Source organism: Zonotrichia albicollis, chromosome 8 (genome assembly GCF_047830755.1).
Source record: "Zonotrichia albicollis isolate bZonAlb1 chromosome 8, bZonAlb1.hap1, whole genome shotgun sequence".
Lineage (NCBI taxonomy): Eukaryota > Metazoa > Chordata > Aves > Passeriformes > Passerellidae > Zonotrichia > Zonotrichia albicollis.
In genome coordinates, this window is record NC_133826.1 from 35,535,019 (window position 1) to 35,555,381 (window position 20,363).

The following is a 20,363-nucleotide window of genomic DNA, read 5'->3' on the forward strand; positions in this document are numbered from 1 at the left end:
GATTTTGGGGGGCTTGTGGGGATTTGGGGACTCTTTGGGAGATGGAGAAACCTCAAATGTGAAGAGATCTCAAAGAAAAGCCGGGACAAGATGGCGGTGGTTGTGAGGGGACTCCCAGCGCGTCTCTTAGGAGGCTGTGGGGATTTGGGGATCAAAGAATTCCAAGGAAACCCCAAATGCGAAGTAATGCGAAGAAAACCCAAGATTTGGGGGGGATTTTTGGGGATTTGGGGACCAAAGAATTCCAGAGAAACCCCAAATGTGAGGAGATCCCAAAGAAAGGCCGGGGACAAGATGGCGGCGGTTGTGAGAGGACTCCCAGCGTGTCTCTGGGGGGACTTTGAGGATCAAAGAATTCCAAGGAAACCCCAAATGTGAGGATATCATGAAGAAAAACTTGGATTTTGGGGGGCTTGTGGGGATTTGGGGACCCTTTGGGCGATGGAGAAACCCCAAATGTGAGAAAATCCCAAAGAAAAGCTGGGATCAAGATGGCGGCGGTTGTGAGGGGACCCTCAGGGCATCTCTGAGGAGGCTGTGGGGATTTGGGGATCAGAAAATTTTAGGGAAACCCCAAATGCAAGGATATCACTAAGAAAAACTTGGATTTTGGGGAGCTCGTACGGACGGTTTCCTTCCGTGTCTTCTCGTCGTGACAATCGATCAACAGGCAAAACCGCCTTGGGGGCTGTTTCCTTTATTTCAATTGGCTTTTACAGCTGTCCGTCAATGCTTTTAAAAACTCTCATTGGTTTATGTCGAGATGGGCGGGCTCTTCTTTGTCTTCCTTCCCACTGGCTCATTTCGCTGTCAATCACGAATCCCTGCCATCCCATTGGCTGACGCTTGGCGGGAGCGGGAGGTTCGCTCTGAGGCGGCTCTGGGTTCCCCCCCGGAGCCTCCCTCGATCCCCGACCCCAATTCCCGATCCCGACCCCAAATCCCGACCCCAATCCCGCTTTGGCGGCCATGGAGCGGCAGCAGGAGCTGAAGGTGCTGCTGAAGCGCTGGGAAGCGGAATTCTTGCGGGAGCGGCAGCGCAAACCCAGCCAGGTGCGGCTGAGGGGAATCGTGAGGGGAAAATTCCTGAGGGGAAAAATCCTGAGGGGAAACGTGAGGGGAAAGTTCCTGAGGGGAAAAATCCTGAGGGGAAACGTGAGGGGAGAATTCCTGAGGGGAATCGTGATGGAAAAATTCCTGAGGGGAAAAAACCTGAGGGGAATCATGAGGGGAAAATTCCTGAGGGGAAACGTCAGGGGAAAGTTCCTCAGGGGAGAAATCCTGAGCGGAAAATTCCTGAGGGGAAAAATCCTGAGGGTAAACGTGAAGGGAGAATTCCTGAGGGGAAAAATCCTGAGGGAAAACGTGAGGGGAAAGTTCCTGAGGGGAGAATTCCTGAGGGGAAAAATCCTGAGGGGAAAATTCCTGAGGGGAAAAATCCTGAGGGGAAACGTGAGGGGAAAGTTCCTGATGGGAGAATTCCTGAGGGGAAAATTCCTGAGGGGAATCGTGAGGGGAAAATTCCTGAGGGGAAAAATCCTGAGGGGAAAGTTCCTGAGGGGAATCGTGAGGGGAAAATTCCTGAGGGGAAAAATCCTGAGGGGAAAATTCCTGAGGGGAATCGTGAGGGGAAAATTCCTGAGGGGAAAAATCCTGAGGGGAAAATTCCTGAGGGGAATCGTGAGGGGAAAATTCCTGAGGGGAAAATTCCTGAGGGGAATCGTGAGGGGAGAATTCCTGAGGGGATTTTGGAGTTTTTTTGGGGTGACATTGGGGTGGTTTTGGGGTAACCTTGAGGTGATTTTTGGGGTGGTTTAAGGGCACCCTGGGGTTTCTGGGGTGACCTTGAGGTTTCTTGGGGGATCCTTTGGGTGGTTTTGGGGTCTCAGGGTTGGTTTTTAGGGGTTCTGGAGTGGAGGGAGTTGGTTTAACGGGGTCCGGGGCTTTTTTGAGGTGATTTTGGGGCGGTTTTGGGGTAACCTTGAGGTGATTTTGGGGTGCTGGGGGGATCTTTGGGGTGGTTTTGGGGCATCCTGGAATGGGGGAATTTGATTTTGGGGTGTCCTTGAGGGTTTTTGAGGGTCCTTGAAGTGGTTTTGGGCTTTTTGAGGTGATTTAGGGGAGTTTTGGGGTGCTAAACTTTGGTTTAGGGGGGTCCTTGGTGTTTTTGGGGGGTCCTTGAGATGCTTTTGGGGTCTTTGGGGAACCCTGAAATGGTGAAATCCGGTTTAAGGGGGTTTTGGGGTTTTTTTTGGGGTGATTTTCAGGTGGTTTTCGGGTCCCTGCAATGGGGGGTTTTTGATTTATGAGATATTTGGGGTGTCCCTGCAATGTTTACCAAAATATCCCAGTTTTTCCGAATTTTTTTACCCAAATTTTCCTCAAAATTCCCCCAAAATTCCCAATTTCTCCCCAAAATTTCCAAATTTCCCCAATTTTTCATCCCAAAATTCACAATTTTTCCCCAATTTTCCCCAAAATTTGCCTCATATTTTACCCAAAATTTTCAAAAATTCCCAAATTTTCTGGTTTTTACCCCAAATTTCCCAATTTTCCCCCTCATATTTCCCCTCAAATTTCAAAAAAATTCCTAAATTTCCCCAAAATTACAAATTTTTCCTCATAATTACCCCAAAACTCCCAATTTTTCACCCCAAAATTCCCAATTTTACTGCAAAAATTCCATAAAATTCACACAAAATTCCCACATTTCCCCCAAACTTCCCATTAAATTCCCAAATTTTCCTCAAAATTTTCCTTCCAAATTAAAAAAAAATCTCAAATTTTCCCTCAAAATTCCCCCCAAATTCTCAAATTTTCCCAAATTTCCCCCTAAATTTCCCCAATTCCAAAAATTCCCAATTTTTATCCAAATCCTCAAATTTTCCTTGAAATTACCCCAAATTTTCAACAGAAATTCCCAATTTTTCCTCAAAATTCCCCCAAATTTTTTCCAAGGTTTTCCCCTGATTTTCCCCCAGAATTTTCCCCAAATTTCCCCCCAAAATTCCCAATTTTTTTTTCTAATTTCCCCCAAAATTCCCAAATTTTCACACAATTTTCCTCAAATTTTCCCTCAAAATTCCCCCCAAATTCTCAAATTTTCCCCGATTTTCCCCTGGAATTTTCCCCCGAATTTCCCCCCAAAATTCCCAATTTTTTTTTCTAATTTCCCCCAAAATCCCCAAATTTTTACACATTTTTCCCCAAAATTCCCCACCAAAATTCCCAATTTTTTTTTTCTAATTTTCCCCAAAATTCCCAAAATTCCCTGCCAAAATTCCCAATTCTTTTCTCTAATTTTCCCCAAATTTCCCCTCCAAAATTCCCAATTTTTTTTCCTAATTTCCCCCCAAATTCCCAAATTTCCCTGCCAAAATCCCCCCCAAAAAATCCCCAATTTCCCCCCAAACACCCTCAAAAATCCAAACCCCCTCCCAAACCCCCAAATCCCCAAAAAGAAACCCTCAGATCCCTAAAAATCCCAAATTCCAAAAAAATCCCCTAAATAAAAAAAACCTAAGCCCAAAATCCCCCCTAAAAAACCCAAATTCCCCCCAAAAAACCCAAATCCCAAATCCAAAGAAATACCCCCCAAAATTTCCCACCAAAACCCCAAATCCCCACAAAATTCCCCAAAAAATCTCTCAAAAAACTCCAAATCCCCAAACAATCCCAAATCCCTAAAAAATCCTCCCAAATCCCAAAAATCTCCCCAAAAAAATTCCCCAAAATCCTCAAAAAACCCCAAATCCCCCCCCAAAAAACCCTTTAATTCCAAATCTCAAAAAAAATTCCCAAATTCCTCCAAAAAACCCAAATCCCAAATTCCTCCAAAAAACCCCAAAATTCCTCCAAAAAACCCCAAAATCCCTCCCAAAAAACCCCAACAAAACCCCAAAATCTCCCCCAAAAAATCCCAAATAAACCCCCCAAATCTCCAAAGCCCAAAAATAAAATTAAAAACCAAAATCCCAAAAATAATTCCCAAATTTTCTCATTTTTTGGGATTTTTTTCTATTCCAGGCCGACATCGAGGAGGCTCCAGAGGAAACTCGCAGTGAGTGCCCCAAAAATCCCAAATTTTACAAATTTTCCCCAATTTTTCCCTAAATTTCCCCAAAAATCCCCAAATTTTACAAAATTTCCCAAATTTTCCCAAAAATTTTCCCAATTTTCCCCAAAAATCCCCAATTTTCCCCAAAAATCCCCAAATTTTACAAAATTTTCCCAATTTTCCCCAGAATTCACAAATTTTCCCCAATTTTCCTCTAAATTTCTCCAATTTTCCCCAAATATCCCAAATTTTACAAAATTTCCCCAATTTTCCCCAAAATTTCCCCAATTTTCCTCAAAATCCCCAAATTTTAAAAAATTTCCCAATTTTCCCAAAAAATCCCCAAATTTTACAAAATTTCCCCAAAATTTCCCCAATTTTCCCCCAAAATCCCCAAATTTTACAAATTTTCCCCAATTTTCCCCAAAAAAACCCCAATTTTCCCTAAAATTTCCCCATTTTTCCCCAAAATATCCCAAATTTTTCCCAAAATTTCCCCAAATTTTCTCCAAACTATCCCAAATTTTCCTCAAAATTTCCCCAATTTTCCCCAAAAATCCCCAAATTTTACAAAATTTCCTAAATTTTCACCAAAATATCCCAATTTTTCCCCCAAATTTCCCCCAAAATCCCCAAATTTCCCACAAAATTTCCCCAATATCCCAAATTTTACAAAATTTTCCCAATTTTCCCCAAAATATCCCAAATTTCCCCCAAAAATCCCAATTTTCCTCAAAATTTCCCCAATTTTCTCCCAAAATATCCCAAAATTTCCCCAATTTTCCTCAAAATCAAACCCAAAAATACCAAATTTTACAAAATTTCTCCAATTTTCCCCAAAATTTCCCCAATTTTCCCCAAAAATTCCAAATTTTACAAAATTTCCCCAATTTTCCCCCAAAATCCTCAAATTTTACAAAATTTCCCCAATTTTCCTCAAAATTTCTCCAAAATTTTCCCAATTTTCCAAAATTTCCCCAAAATTTCCCAAAATTTCCCCATTTTTCTCCAAAATTTCCCAATTATCCCCAAATTTTCCTCAAAATTACCTCAAAGTTCCCAAGTTTCCCACCCCAAAAATTCCCAAATTTTTACCCAAATTTCCCCTCAAATTTCCAAAAAATTCCCAAATTTTCCCTCATAATTACCCCAAAATTCCCAATTTTTTACCCCAAATTTCCCAATTTTTTTCCCCAATTTTCCCCTTAAACTTTGCCTCACATTTTACCCAAAATTTTCAAAAATTCCCAATTTTACCCAAATTTTCTGGTTTTTTACCCCAAATTTCCCAATTTTCCCTCTCATATTTCCCCTCAAATTTCAAAAAAAATCCCAAATTTCCCCACAATCACCCCAAAAATCCCAATTTCCCAATTTCTCAATTTTTACCCCAAAATTCCCAATTTTTACCCCAATTTCCCTCTCAAAATTCCAAAAAATTCCCAATTTTTTCCCAAAATTATCAAAAAATTCCCAAATTTTCCTCACTTTTTCCCCAGAATTCCCAAAATTTCACCCAAATTTCCCAATTGTCCCCCCAAATTTCTAAAAAATTCCAAATTCCCCCAAAATACAATTTTTTCCTCAAAATCACCCCAAATTTCTCCCATTTTCCCAAGTTTTTACCCAATTTCCCCCCAAATTTGCCTCAAAATTTCCCCAAAATTCACAAATTTTTCCCCCAATTCCCTCAAATTCTGAAAATTCCCAATTTTTACAGAAATTCTCAATTTTTTCCCCAAATTTCCACCACAAAATTCTCAAAAATTCCCAAATTTTTACCCAAATTTTCCTCAAAATGCCCCCAAAATTCCCAAATTTTTTCACAATTTTCCCCAAAATTTGTCTCATATTTTACCCAAAAATTCCCAATTTTACCCAAATTTTCTGTTTTTTTACCCCAAGTTTCCCCCTCAAATTTCCAAAAAATTCCTCAATTTCCCCAAAATTACAAATTTTTCCTCATAATTACCCCAAAATTCCCAATTCTTCACCCCAAAATTCTCAATTTTACCCCAAAAATTCCATAAAATTCCCACTAAATTCCCCCAAAATTCCCAAATTTTTCCCCAAATTTCCCCCAAAATCCCATTTTCCTGAAATTCTCAAATTTATCTCAAAATTCCCAATTTTTCAACAAAAATTCCATTTTTCCGCCAATTATCCCCTAATTCTCAAAAAATCCCAATTTTTCCCTAAATTCCCAAATTTTCCCTGATTTTTTCTCATTTTTTCTCCAAATTTCCCCAAACTTTTTTCCAACATTTTTCCCAAAAGTTCTCAAAATTTTGACCAAAATTTCCTCCAAATTCTCACATTTTTCTACATTTTTCCCAAAATTTCCCCTGATTTTTCCCCAAATTTCCCCCCAAAATTCCCAATTTATTTTTCTAATTTCCTCCAAAATTCCCAAATTTCCCTGTCAAAATTCCCAATTCTTTTCTCTAATTTTCCCCAAATTTCCCTCCAAAATTCCAAATTTTTTTTTTCTAATTTCCCCCAAAATTCCCATTTTTTTTCCTAATTTTCCCCAAATTTCCCCTCCAAAATTCCCCCCCAAAATTCCCAATTTTTTTTTCTAATTTCCCCCAAAATTCCCAAATTTTCCCCAAATTTCCGTTCCAAAATTCCCAATTTTTTTCTCTAATTTCCCCCAAATTTCCCCCCCAAAATTCCCATTTTTTTTCTAATTTCCCCCCAAAATTTCCAAATTTTTTTTCAAATTTCCCCCAAATTCCCCCCCAAAATTCCCAATTCTTTTCTCTAATTTTCCCCAAATTTCCCCCCAAAATTCCCCTTTTTTTTCTTAATTTCCCCCCAAAATTCCCAAATTTTTACACAATTTTCCTCAAATTTTTTCCCAAAATTCCCCCCAAATTCTCAAATTTTCCCCGATTTTCCCCCAGAATTTTCCCCAAATTTCCCCTCCAAAATTCCCAATTTTTTTTTTCTAGTTTCCCCCAAAATTCCCAAAATTCCCTGCCAAAAGTCCCAATTTTTTTCGTAATTTTCCCCAAATTTCTCCCCCAAAAATTCCCAATTTTTTTTCCTAATTTCCCCCAAAATTCCCAAATTTTCACACAATTTGCCTCAAATTTCCCCTCCAAAATTCCCATTTCTTTTCCTAATTTTCCCCAAATTTTCCCACCATAATTCCCAATTTTTCTTTTCTAATTTCCCCCAAAATTCCCAAATTTTCACACAATTTTCCTCAAATTTTCCCTCAAAATTCCCCCCAAATTCTCAAATTTTCCTCGATTTTCCCCCAGAATTTTCCCCAAATGTTCCCCCCAATATTCCCAAATTTTTTTTTCTAATTTCCCCCAAAATTCCCAAATTTTCCCCAAAATTCCCCCAAATTCTCAGTTTTTTCAAGGTTTTCCCCTGATTTCCCCCAGAATTTTCCCCAAATTTCCCTCCAAAAATTCCCAATTTTTTTCTCTAATTTCCCCAAATTTCTCCCACCAAAACTCCCAATTTTTTTTTCTAATTTCCCTCAAAATTCCCAAATTTTCCCCCCATTTCCCTGCCAAAATTCCCAAATTTTTTCTCTAATTTTCCCCAAATATCTCAATCAAAAATTCCCAAATCTGAGGAAAATTGTGTGAAAATTTGGGAATTTTGGGGGAAATTAGAAGAAAAAATTGGGAATTTTGGTGGGGAAATTTGGGGAAAAAATTGGGAATATTTAAAGACTTTTTCTTGTCCCCAAGTAGGAACTCTAGGCGCTTATATTAGGAGGAATGAACTATTGGTTATGCCGCTTGGCAGAGAAATGCCTACATTAGATGGACTGAACTCCATCCTAAACCACTAAGAAAATATTAAAAGTTCTGCTATAATATACATCCAGCAAACATGTTATTTTTCACCTGATCATCTCAGTGCCTGGTTTATTTGAATTCCTGTGCTGTAGGACTCGTGTAGATTAGAATTGAAGATCCTGGTCAAATAGATATTATTGATCAAAGTAGCATTCTTCATTTTCACCACTCTTTACAGGCAGGAACTAAGTCAGGCACCTTTCATAGTATGCAGAAATCCTTAGAGACAGAAAACTGCTGATCTTTCAGTGAAAAGTAGTTAAAAAGCATATAGTCATACGCACCAGATAGAAAAGAAAGGGAGAAATTCATGTGTGAGCACACGAGAATATATTGCTATTAATAATGATTGTGTCAGGTAATGCATCTAAAAATAGAAGTCACTATTTCTGGTGCAATAAATTCCAGACAAGACCTCAAAATTGCCAGAGGAATGGTGGAATTTGTCATGTTAGACAGTATTTTACTTCTCTTACTAACACATCTCAAAATACTTAGAAAATTTCCATTTCATGAACTTTATGAAACAGAAAATTAAATTAATTAACTCTTGCCCTGAGTAAATGGACCTAACTGCCTGTAACACCTTTTTTTTTTTTTTTTTTTGCATCAAAACACACTAAGTGTGCAAAATTTTTATGACTCTTCTGTGACCTGAAATCTTCCTTTGGAAATCACTTCAACCCTTCCCCCAGCCTCCAGCTGGTACTTTTGTAATAATGGTATTTGACATTAAGTAACAAGAAGTAAGCTGAAGAGAGGATGTTAGCTCAGCCGATGTCATATCCAGCTACAACTGAAATCTGATGCAGACAGGTGTAAAAGCAATGAGCTGTGAACTGAAGCTGCATTTTCTTCAATCAGACACAGATAGAGACATTGATATGACTTCAGCTCTGCTTCAGGAAACCTAGCTCAGGCTCATACAAAGCTTTGATTGGTGTTAAGAGACAAAAAATTATATTGCTAGAAAGAAAAAAAAAATTAAAAAAAACAAGTCTGAAACTTAGTGCCAAGGATGTTATAAATTCAGTATATCTAAAGTATGCTGCATTTTGTTTCCCTGCTAGGAAGGAGTATTCTTAATCTGTTGTTTCCTAAGAGCTGTGTGGAATGTGTTGAATCTACAATTAACTGCTAATTGAAAAATTATTTGACAGTTATTTGACAAGAGTAATATTGAAAAGAAGGAAGAAAAAAAATATTAGCAAAATCAAAAGAACTTCAATAACTATTTGAACATTGCCCATGAAACTTCTGAACATGAAAAGAAATCTACAGGGGGGAAAAACATTTATGGAATGAACTATATTTTTAAAAGTACCCTACTCTAGAGAGACCCCTTTGAAATATTGAAGAGATTGCATTGTTTGTTTTCAGCTCTTTAGGAGTTATGGCAACTCAGATTGTCAAAATGGTAATTTAAATAAGTAATTATAAGCAAAATTGATGTAGTGTTCTTAAATTTTTTTTGCTTTACTAATTCATTTTCTGGTTTTTTTTAATGCTTTCATCCTCTCATTATATTTATGTAATATGTAAGACAGAAAGACTGTTTTATTGTCAAAAAATATAATAAAACTACAAAATAGAAACAGCTGTAATGCATAAAAATGGTTACCAGACAGAACTGGGGCCTGTACACATGTGTAAATAAAGGTACCAGAAAGAACACAATATGAATATAATGGATTTCTTTGGAATCAAACTTCTGAACCAGGGATTATAACTTTGAGTTGAATATCCTTTGTGAGTTTCACTTTTGTGAATCTGTACAATTACTTTTTGAATGCTGAAAAATTTTGGCATTTACAACAACTCATTGGAATTAATTCTGAAGTTCATTAATACATGTCATGGAAATGCACCTCCTTTTGATTGTTTTAAACCTGCCACCTCATAATTTCTTTTAATTTCCACTAATTCTCATAATAGAAGGTTCAGGAACAAACTGTTTTCTATTTTCTTTCTCCCAGTTATTCCATGCTCTTAAAGGCCTCTATAATTTCTTTACCAGGCTGAAGAATCTTTGCCTATTGATTTATCCTTCTTATAAAAATCCATTCACTCTTCTCTGCATCTTCTTCAGGTGAGCCATATTGTTTTTGAAATTTTCTTACCATAACAGTAATCAAAAAAGGGGCATGCTGTGGATTGCTTAAAAGCATGAACATATTCTTTTTTCTATCAAGCATTTAATTCCTAATAATTTATTACATTTTACCTGCTTCATTTATAACTACTGAGTAATGAACTGATGTTTGTATAAAAAATTATTGATGTCACATCCAAAACCTATTTCACAGTATCCTTGTGTGTTTGAAATCAGGATAGGTTGTCCTCATAATAAAATAATTTCCTTTTAATAAACATGGAGTTATGTTTTCCATTTTATTTCTCAAACACTTGGCATACGATGATAAAATTCTGAACTTTTTGGTGAGTGTTCCTCATTATGACCCCAAATAACTCAATATTGTTAGAAACCTTGGCCATCTCATTCAAGTTCTTATAACAATCATGGATAAATAAGTTGAATAGCACATCTTAGCCTAAATTCCTATAGGACTCTAGTAATGTCCTCAGCCATTTACACTTACATTATTCCTACTTTTTAATTCTACTCTTTTAAATTGTTTACACTTTTAATGAACTTCCCATTTATCCCATGCCAACTGAGATTTTCTTCAGAGTTTTGAGTAAAAGCTTTTTCAAGAGCTTTATGGAGTTTGTAATAGCCTGCAGCAACTTGATGACTCTTGTTCTTCAAGAGTAAGAGTTTTTTAAAGAATTCTAGTAGATTAGCAAGATGTGATTCCTTGCTCCAAAAACCAGTGTTTGGCTCTTCCCCAGAATATCTCACACTACTGTGATTGTGTATATGTCTATGCACAGTCTGCCTCCTATTGAACTTTCTACCATTTTCTTCCAGCACAGAAATCAGAGTTCTTATTTGTAGGTTTGGGGGGTTAATTTTAGATCATTTTTTTTAAAATTTGCCTTTATGTTTGTCACCCTTTGTCCCAAATACGCTGGAGCAATTTTCACAGATAGCTCATACACCACAGTTAAATAGGTCAACTGTTTCATACTTTGAAGAATACCATCTTGGTCTGTCAAGTTCATTCTTTGTTTCACTAGTTTATTCTAGAATCTTTTCTAATGACAGTTCAGGTTATGTTTATCCTCCAGTACCTTGTTCACAAACAGGGCCCCTGGCCTGTGTACCTCTTTTAGGTCTCCCACTGTGAATATAGAGGAAAGCAAAAAAGTGCTGTAGTTTTCTAGGAAAACCTGACTGGTTTTAACCACTGTGATGGGGAAAAATGATAGAAGAGGAAGTTTGGAAATGAATGGGGAAAATTTGCCAGATTACCTGGAGAACTTTAACATTTCATTTTGAGGTTTTCCTAAAGTTTACTTTGTTTCAAACTAAGGCATAGATAAAACTGATTTCAGGCTTAGTTGCTCTAGGAAATTGGTGTTCTTTGGACATATAGCTATAGCTTTGTACTATATAGGTGAATATTACAAAAATATAAACATTTCTAAAAAAGCTATTTATTTAAATCACAAAAATAATTGCATTTTTAGACATTCACAGCTACTTAGTTTAAACTATGTGTTTAGTTTCCTCCAGATTATGCCAGTCTACATAAGCAGACCTGAGAACTCCTGTGCCCCACAATAAGCATATCAATCAAGTGATAGAAGCAACTGTGTAATTTTTTATGAGTTAACCCCTGTTTACACAACAAAGCTTATGAATAGCAGAACTTCAAAGGGTCACAGCACATTCTGCAGCTATTCCCCTCATGCTCATCTCACTTGCACTGTGCAGGCCACCAAGTTATTTTCACACCTAAGTGTTTGCTTTTAACAGCTATACATGTGGTGAATTAAGCCTCTGTTGGGGTTTCCTAAATAAACACTTAGGTCACAGTATGGTATCTACACACTGAGCAATGGTGAGATAGGCTCGAGGGGCAGAGGAGCAAACCCTTAATCCAACATGTAGAAAACACATGCAACCTTTGTGTATGTGTACAGAACTCCACACTTTGGGTATAGATTTAGAATTGTAGTGGTAAAAATGTGCCTCCAGTGTAGCTCACAGCCTGTAATTTTAAAATGAACTTACAATATAACCTTAGTTTTTTGAAACCAGATTTCTTCCTATATTTCACCTAGTTTTTCTAAGAACTCTGCCTTTTTCAGAGCAACCCACAGTATCAGTACAGGCTGGGGGGATGAACAGATTGAGAGCATCCCTGACAAGAAGAACTTGGGGGTGCTGGTGGATGAGAAGCTGGAAATGGCCTGGAAATGAGTTCTTGCAGCCCAGAAAGCCAGTTGTATCTTGGGCTACATCCAAAACATTGTGGCTAGCAGAGCAAGGGAGGGGTTTCTGTGCCTCTACCCTGCTCTGGTGAGACTCTGCCTGCAGCTCTGGGGTCCTCAGCACGGAAGGACATGGACATGTTGGTGTGAGTCCAGAGGAGGACATCAAGATGATCAGAGAGACAGAGCACTTTGCCTAAGAGTTAAGGCTGAGACAGTTGGGGTTGTTCAGCCTGGAAGAAAGAAGGCTTAGGAGTGACCACATTGCAGCCTTCCAGGACCTGAAGAGTGCCTGCAAGAAAGATGTAGTGACAAGACAAGAGGGAATGACTTCAAACTGGAAGAGAGTAGGTTTAGGTTACATGTTAGGAAGAAATTCTTTACTAAATTCTTTATTGTGAGGGTGGTGAGGCAATGGCACAGATTGTCACAGGTTATCCAGAGAAGCTGTGGACACCCCATCCCTGAAAATATTCAAGACCCAGTGGGATGAAGCTCAATGCAACCTAGTCTGTGAAAGATGTCCCTGCCCATGGCAGGTAGCTGAGACTAGGTGATCTTTAATGTCCCTTCCAAGAAAAATCATTCTATAATTCTGTAATTCTATTATTAGGTTTTGCTTTACCTGACTTCCTAAAACAAAGCAAAAAATATCAAGGTCCTGATGCAACAAATGATTTCATTATACACTTATCTGCTTAACTTCAGAAATGCTAGCAGACATGGAGAAATCACTCCTTTGTTGAAATGGATCATAGATACATAGAACTTATAACTATCAACTTTATATCTTTCCAGGATTTCAACTGCTGATAAAATGTTGATGCAATAGTCACCGTTAGATAGCAATTTTTTTCTCTAGATAATGTAGATGGTACCTACAGGGACACATCTTGTATAGTTTGCATTGTCCACTTACACAGACTTATTCCTCTTCATTAACAGAAGGAATCCATCGGCTTATGTCAGATCAAAAACCTAAGAGTTAGCTGGGAAAAGTTATATGACTCTGAACAGCAAGTACATATTTTATAGGCTTACAGGACTATTATTTGCAATGTCCCATAGCCAGAAATATGTTGTAATACTGCTGTCTCAGTTATTCTGCTTTTCTCAGCAGCAGAGATTCTTTATCCTGAATATTTCTTGTCTCTTTGTAAGTATTTTACTGTTGAAAGTTGTAAGAGTACAGTGCAAGTTGCACAGAAGAGCAGAACTGCAAAGAAACGTTGCAGTGGTTATTGCTTCTTTCTAGACCAGATCTCTCCTATTCTTCTTTTCCTTTTTTCTCCATCTCTCAGAATTTTAAGGTAGCTGGAGGGTGCACTTGATGCATTTGGCTGTAACTGTGGCCAATTTGAGTTCATCATGATAGCGCTATCATTACTAATGATAGTACAGATTTAATTCAATTCATACTCCAGTCAGATGTCTCTATTGGCGCAATAAGACAGGAATGGTCACTATATTCATATTTGTAAAATGCACTTTATCACTCTGTGCCTTAGGGACACTTTTATTTCGTGCATATTTTTAATGTTATTCTTATCCAGATTGCTTAATATAATTTCCTTTATGCAACTTCCATACAGAAAATTGTATTTTGAAAAAAAAACAAACAAAAAATACCCTTTAAATTTCAAATGTCAGCTTTACTTTAACTTCATTTTAACCTGGCTTGTAAGCCTAAAAATTTTAATAGGAAGTTTAAGGTTTCTCCCCTTTTTATTTTTCCCCTTTACCAATGAATAAGAAAGGTTAAAAAAAGGAGGACAGAGGAGGAATTATCCTTAAACTTCTAATTAAAAGTAAATCATTGAAAGATGAATTTTCCCCTTTTCTCATATTATATTATTATAATCTGAATGAGAAATATTAGGGAACAGTTGCAAAGCATGGAAAAGCAAAAGAGAGTATCAAATTGATTTTTCATGCTGAAGGCAGAACAAGGGCACAAATCAAAATGATATAAACAAGAAATTTTCAGTTGAGTATGTGCACATTAGCAAAGAATATTTTCAAAGTAATTTGGACAAATTGCAATTTAATATTAATTTGTGTAATATAACTGCAATTAGTAAAGGTAAAAAATTCGTGAGGAATTTAGAGACCAACAAAAGGTTTAAAATCCAGGTGTACATTTGTTAGAACTCAACAATTATTTCAGTTAGTATTATATTTTTCTGGAAGTTTTGGAAATACTACTACGTAAAGTTCTGACACAACTTTTGGGATCTTTTAAAATCACATTCAGAGACAGAAATACAGAATAATTTTTGTGAAAGTAACTTTAAAGCTAAACTATTCAAAATAGGTATCTTATGTTTGATAAAACAGATGTACTCGGTTGTTTGGGGTTTTTTGTCCTTGTCAAGAGATTAAATAATTTATCATTAATATGGAAACTTACAGGACCATTTTTTCCTTAGAAACTGTAACAGAAGTTATACATGATAATGATTCTTTTTGTGCTGTTTGGTTCTTTGAAGTCACTGAAATTTAATCATATGCTTCAAGTTAAGCTCATGATAACCTGCAGCTATGTGATAATGGCCTTTTAGCTCAATAATGTTATTAATGACAATATAGATGAGCCACATATGCAGAATATTCAGCTTCTCTCAGGTTCCATTGAACAGAAATCTGAATGAAGTTCAATATTTTTTTCTGGAATTGTCCCCCACCATGCAAATTTTGTACAGCAATCTGCACCAGAGTGATAACAGACTTATGGTTCTAGACAAAAGACCTTACTTTTCATGTAGAAGGAATGAAAAACAATCACATGCTTTAAATATCACTATACTGTGTGTTAGGATGGGCGTTTTGGTAAGAAAGACTAACCTATCACTTGTGATAGCTTATTGAGGCATAGTAGGTGTCATGAAGAAGGTGCAGTACAGATGCCAGGTTTGTAAAAAAAGTAGGAGCCAGTCCTGTTTTGCTACTGACTTTAAAACATAAAACGGGCAGATAGCAAGGGTTACTGTAATTAAATGATGGTTAATTTTTTAAATACTTCACTGGTAGTGCTATGAGAACTTTATATAATTCATTACAAATTATGCACATAAATGTTAAATTTCTTATATTAAAACTACATAGTTCAACACTTTATTTTATGTAAGAAATGTGATTGGCAGCTTCAGGCAATGGTAAAGTAATTACCACTGGCTTAATTTGTACCATGAAGATCTGCAAGGCTCTGTCCTTTGATAGATGCCATGTTGCTTTACTATTGTTAAATTGTAATTATTGCTTTGGAAAACCATATGTTTGGGAACGTTAACAGTGACAATAGAATCTCATCAAAATCCTAGTTGCCTAGCTACAACTAGATGAAACAAACTACTAGTAGAACTATAAAAACATTTGTTTTTCAAAGAGTATATTTAAATGACATAAAAACTGTGTTGTGACTGTTACTGCTGGATTTTCTGTAGCAGGCTGTCAAGAGAAATGTTACAAAACTCAACTGGAATTGTAAGAAGCCACTGTCAGGGAAAACAGACTTCCAGGAAGTCTTTGATCTTAATCCGACTTTGTGGTAGTAGTTACTCAAATTTCTCTTTTTCCAGAGAATAAAAATTCTGCAGATAATGCAAGCTTGTTTTCAGGTCAAAAAAATCTGGAAGATGTAATAAATTTACATCAATAGATTCTATTTACATTTTATTTGAAATTGAAATACTGAAAAGTGATGCTATAATCCTTTTCAAAATTAGGTCATCTTGTATTTGAAAATTTCCTCTGGTTTGTTCTTTGAATATTAAAAAACCCAAAAATATTCTTAGCTAAACACTTTTTAATTAACTAAATTTTACCAGTAAATAGAAAGATATTTTCCCCTTTTGCAGGGCTCACCTAACATCCAAGAAGTTTGCATGGCAATAAAAATGCAGGTGTTCATGGGATACTACATGGCAAACTGAACTTTAATCTTTAAATTGCCTACAAATAACTTTTTTTCATTACAAGTTAATGCAGAAATACAAAAGAAGTGTCACTGACGGACTGACTTAGACAGTCTGTAAGTTCTGATCCACAACATTCTCTCTGGGAGTGACTTTGTATCTCACACTGGATTTTAGCAAAAGGCCCATAAATACTGAATTAATGCAAGAAGATTAAATTGATGCTTGCAGCCTCAATTCTTTTAACATAAATAATATACAAATGCTTGATTAATCAGTCTTTGCTGTTTCTGTTGTCAGTGAATTGTTCAAGCCAAACATCCAGATTCAAATTTTAGATTTAATGTTCTCTTCTTTGTAATATTATTATTAAACGGTAATGAAAATTAAACGGAGACAATATTTTAAATGAGGCCAATTAATAAAACCTGCAGTCTACCATTATAAAGCCTTTTAGAGCTTGCTTTTAACTTGAACACTCTCAGTTTATTCCTTCTTTATAAATAACTCAGTGCAAATTTCTTTCATCAGACCAATTTCAATGTATGAAAACAATTTAATATTACATTGTTACGCCATTATTCTCAAATTCTACAGCTGTACATCAGTGAAATTCTAGGAAGTTAAGATACAGGAGTATTTAAATATTGATTGGTATAAGAATAATTTCATGATCATGTACCTTTTCTCTTTAGCCATTTAATTTTGAACGTGATTTGTGGGCCATTTCTCAGAAATGCTTCCTCACCTCTCTTCTGAAAAGCTCCAAATATTATTTTCCCTCTGTTTTCTACTATTTTAGGTGTACAACATGGCCTAATATTAGTATTAGGCCAGTATGCTGGCCTAATATGCTGTTTCATATTAGGTATGAAACAGCATATTAGTATGCTGTTTCCAGTATGCTGTTTCCTTTTTGGTAATGTTTATGGCACTTGGGTTTTTGAGTGGAGAATGACACCATGTCCATTAGAAGGATCATGTACATATTTCTGCTTTCATGCAGCAGATTTAGTTTTCAAGTTCAAATTGTCAGAAACTTGTCTCAGGGTCCAATAGCTCCTATATAAATAATCTTTGCTTATACGATATATTATCAGATTTTAATAATTAAGGATGCCTCATATGAGCGAATGTCTCTGTATTAAGCAGCAGGCTTGAATCTTTTCCATAGTTTGAATAGCATAGTCCCTCTTAAAAAACACAAAACTGTACACATAAACAAAAGAAAAAGCAGTGGTAAATTTTTCTCCCTTCTCACATGAATGTCCTAATTAAAGCTTCATTCTCTTAAATATACCTTCTAGAAATATTCTTTATCACCAATGAAAATTTATATGCCTGTGAAAACAGAAATATTACAAAAAACACTTTTGGAAGAAGTGTGCAAGAAAGGAAAAAAGTATGGCTGATAACAAAGCTGATAAGAGAAGTACTGTCATTTCCATTTCTATTTTGACAGTTGTCCATCAGATCATTGACTAGTAAAGAGCCTGAGTTGTCAAAGAGTCTATTTAACTTCTACTGTGCTGCCAAGTGATAGAATCTTATGTTAGTCTGAGCTTAATGCTGACATTGATCAAAATGTAAATATATGTAGATTTATCAGGACATGATGATTATGCTGATAAAGACCTGACAATTGGAACTTCCAGAATAAATGTTCTGAAATGATAAACGTTTATTTCCCTGCCTAAGGAAATGGATTCAATATTGCAGTTAATGTTTCATACAGCCCAACTTCATTAAGCACAACTCGGCTAATGACATCATGAATTTGTTCATTTTATCAAATTGCATTAATTAGGGAAATGTATCGAAAGCTGTGAATAAATTTGTTTTTCCTTAGAATAACAAAAAAGGAAGTAATTGAATTAATTTGTCGCTTTTATCCCCTATTAAGCTGGATCATGACACTTTCTCAACTTTATGCTATTTGTGGTTTTACATGATTCTCACTAACCACTTTAATTGTGGGGGTTAAAGCAAGAACACTTCCAGGATGGACCAATGCCAGCTCATTCCTTTCCAATCATATTAAATGCCATCTCTCTAGGGATACAGGCTTTTAACAAAGGCCTGAACAACCATCATTCTTTGAAGTGTTATGAGAAGCAATCAACAAGGTCTTGCCGTGGTTCCTTAAATTGTTCACACCTGAGCCGCTGAATCAAACTACAATGTTTACTGCAAAATTGTTGTGCTCTGAGTTCTGATTATGATGATGTGGCCTTGCAGGTGTATTGGATTTGCATGGCCAAGTTTTGGTAGCAGGGATGCTATAATGGTGGCCTCTGTGAGGTGCTGCTGGAAGGTTCCCTCGTGTTCAACAGAGGCAATGCCAGACGGTTCCAGGATGGGCCTGCCACTGGCCAAAGCTGGGCCAGTCAATGACACTGGTAGAGCCTCCAGGAGAACGTGGATAAGAAGAGGCAGGGAAAAACCCAGGGGCAACTTCAGACAGAGAGAGGAGTGAAGCTATGTGAGAGGAATAATTCTGCAAGCACTGAATGAAGAAGGAGGGGAAGGGTGTGCTCCAGGCATCAGAGCAGGGATTCCCCTGCAGCTCATGGTGAAGACCATTGTGAGGGCATGGTGTCCCTCCACAGCTCATGGAGATCCATGGGGGAGCAGAGACCCTCCTGCAGCCAGTGAAGGACCCCATGCTGGAGCAGGCTGCTGGCAGGACCCATGCCCTGTTGCAGACATCTTTTCATTAAAAATCCTTTTGTAGGATTTTTCTTCCTGGGAAGCTGAAAGGCCTCAAGAACAAAATGTAAAGAATGGTTATCTGCTGCTGTGGAATGCAACAGGTGCATCTGTGATTGGCCCACCTTAAATGTTTATAATTAATGGCCAATCACAGCCCAGTTAGCTTAGACTCTCTGTGGGAGACACAAACCTTTATTATGCATTCCATTCTCTTCTTAGCTTAGCTAACCTTCTGAGATAAAACTTTTCCTTCTATTCTTTTTAGTATAGTTTCAATGTAATATATATAATAAAATAATAAACCAAACCTTCTGAACATGGAGTCAACATTCTCATCTCTTCCCTCACCTGAAAGCCCCCGTGAACACTGTCACAGTGCCCCATGGAGAGAGGAGCCCAGGTTGGATCAGATTTGCCAGCAGGACTGATGACCCTGTAGGGAATCTACCATGGAACAGGCTGTTCCTGAAGGACTGCACCTTGTGAAGTGACCTGTACTGGAGAAATTTATGAAGAGCTGTAGCCCATGGGAAGGGTGCACGCTGGTGAACTTCATGGAGGACTGTCTCCCAAGAGAGGAGCTCCACACTGGAGCAGGAAAAGAGTGTAGAGATCCCATCACCAGAGGAGGAAGAAGAGGATGAATTGACCACAGGTCCCATTCCCTGTCCCTCTGGGGGAAAAAAGTTAGAAAATTCAGGAGTAACTTTAGGCATGGAAAGAAAATAGGGATGGGGGAAGATGTTTGAATATTTGTGTCTATTTCTCATTATCCTATTCTGCTAAAAATTTGTATTACATTAATTTTTCTCTTTCTCTCCTGTCAAGTATAAGAGGGGGAAGAATACACCAGCTTTGGTGGGTGCCTGGCATTATATGTATGATTTATAGTGATATCTTTGACCTCTTAAAAACATTGTTGTGATGTTTTAAATTATAGTAACAGATTCTACAAACAAATGAAAATCACATAATTTGCATGTAGTTATGGATATTAGGAAAGGGACAGGTGGCTTTAATTATACAGAATGACTCGGCCTTTCTAGTTTTAACCTTATGTTGTCCAGGATTCCTGGAAATTCTAAATATAAATTCACATTAAAAATCAGCTTTAAAATCATGCTAAAGAAACAGCTGCTATTTTAATTTTCTGTGTTCTGTGTCAAAGAATTTTTCTCTTTTGGGGGAATGGCTTCCAGTGCATTAATGGTAAAGATATTGCACTGAAGATACAAAAATTGAACATGCAAAGATACACTGAAGATACAAAAAAAAAATGAATGCTGCATAATAATCCCTGCCATTGAATTCTTATTTCATTAAAAGCAAAATAGTGGTACCTTCTTCAAATATCAGCATTTGCAGGAAATATTAATATTTACCTAATTGAAATATTGGTCCATATCTGAATTAGAAAATAAAGTTTTCAATGGTGTGCTCTCCAAGCAAGCTTCCAAATAGGCATATAAATCTGTGTACAGCACAGGCACAAGGGGATCTGACCCAAGGCTGATA

At 37.0% G+C, this 20,363-nt stretch overlaps 1 long non-coding RNA gene across 1 annotated transcript; it reads left to right on the forward strand.

The window, feature by feature from the left end:
• The first annotated feature begins 847 nt into the window (after positions 1–847).
• LOC141729760 (uncharacterized) lies at positions 848–9,967 on the forward strand. The gene is made up of 3 exons (XR_012581205.1): positions 848–1,053; positions 4,027–4,060; positions 9,899–9,967. It is a non-coding gene; the product is annotated as an uncharacterized LOC141729760 (long non-coding RNA).
• The last annotated feature ends 10,396 nt before the right edge of the window (positions 9,968–20,363 follow it).